Source organism: Pseudophryne corroboree, chromosome 10, assembly GCF_028390025.1.
Source record: "Pseudophryne corroboree isolate aPseCor3 chromosome 10, aPseCor3.hap2, whole genome shotgun sequence".
Taxonomy (NCBI): Eukaryota; Metazoa; Chordata; class Amphibia; order Anura; family Myobatrachidae; genus Pseudophryne; species Pseudophryne corroboree.
In genome coordinates, this window is record NC_086453.1 from 130,607,383 (window position 1) to 130,608,733 (window position 1,351).

The window sequence follows — 1,351 nt, forward strand, 5'->3', positions numbered from 1 at the left end:
TATATATACATTAGCGAGAAATCATGACAGGCTTATTAATAACCAGATATGTATTAATTTGTATGGAGGAAATAAAATTGAAATTACCAAAAGATCATGACCGATTTATTTATAACCAGATATGTATTAATTTCTATTTAGAGAATTATATAACTAATTAATAAATATTATTAAATAAATATTAATAAAAGGTATTAATAAAATACATTAATAAAGTGCATGAATAAATAAAGTGCCTGTGCTAAGTTGCTTATATCACTTAATAATTATACAAGAGTGTGAGTGCTACGTTGATGTGTCTTGTGCATTAGATTATATCCATACTTCATAGGTAAATGGTGAGCGCCAGAAGTGTTTAGGGGTTGTGTGAGTGAGTGGTGATATAATATTTGGTTTACAGTTGTTTCACTGGTTTAGGAACTCTCATGTGCATGCACTGTTTCTACAGCACCTAGTCTTCTCCGGAGGTCCCCCTCCTTGATACTGGCCAGGCCCATAAAAATGCTTAACTTCCACGATCGGACGAGAGTGGGCGTTCCATTTTGGTATGGCTGTAGTCTACTTAGCACTAGTTCACCAGAGGTTTTTCACAACTGAAATATAACCTAGGAATAAGAATAAAGCGCCATACCCAAACACCACAGTGTTTATTGTAAAGGGGGGGAGGGAGTTGACAAGAAATCAGAGTTCAAAGAAAAGGAGAAATTTCATAGCTTTCATTGAAACCAGTCGGATGCATCGTCTTCAATTGGAATATCCAGAACATTTCCCTTCTGGATAGCAGATTCGCCAGGTCACCACTTCTTTCGCCAAGTGCGACATGTTCTATGGCTTTATATGTTAAGGCCTCAGGATTGGAGTTATGGTGCGACAAGAAATGTTTGGAAACTGCATGTGTTTCCACCTTGTTTTTGATGTTCCGAACGTGTTCTTGTATCCTTAGTTTCAGCTGTCTTTTCGTCTTCCCAATGTATTTTTTACCACAATCACATTCCAGGAGGTAAATTACAGATGTTGAATTGCAGTTCATATATTCTTTAATCTTGAATTCTTTCGCATCACCTGTTGCAGAGAAGGTCTTCCGGTTTGGATGTAGGTACCTGCAAATATTACAGTGTCCACACTTGTAGCTACCTACACACCTGATGAGGGGTTCTTTCTTGTTGGTCACGGATCTCAACATGCTTGGTGCCACTAGGTCCTTGAAATTTTTGGACTTTTTGAATATAATTTCAGGTTGTGGTGGTAGTATGTCTTTTAAAACCGGGTCCATTAGTAAAATGTTCCAATGGTTTTCATTGATTGTCTTATGATTTTCTCGTGTCTGCTGTAGGTTGTGATAAAAGCAGTG

At 37.2% G+C, this 1,351-nt stretch overlaps 1 pseudogene; it reads right to left on the minus strand.

Moving 5' to 3' along the window:
* Positions 1-439: 439 nt before the first annotated feature.
* Positions 440-559, minus strand: LOC134967174 (5S ribosomal RNA; annotated as a pseudogene).
* Positions 560-1,351: the final 792 nt, after the last annotated feature.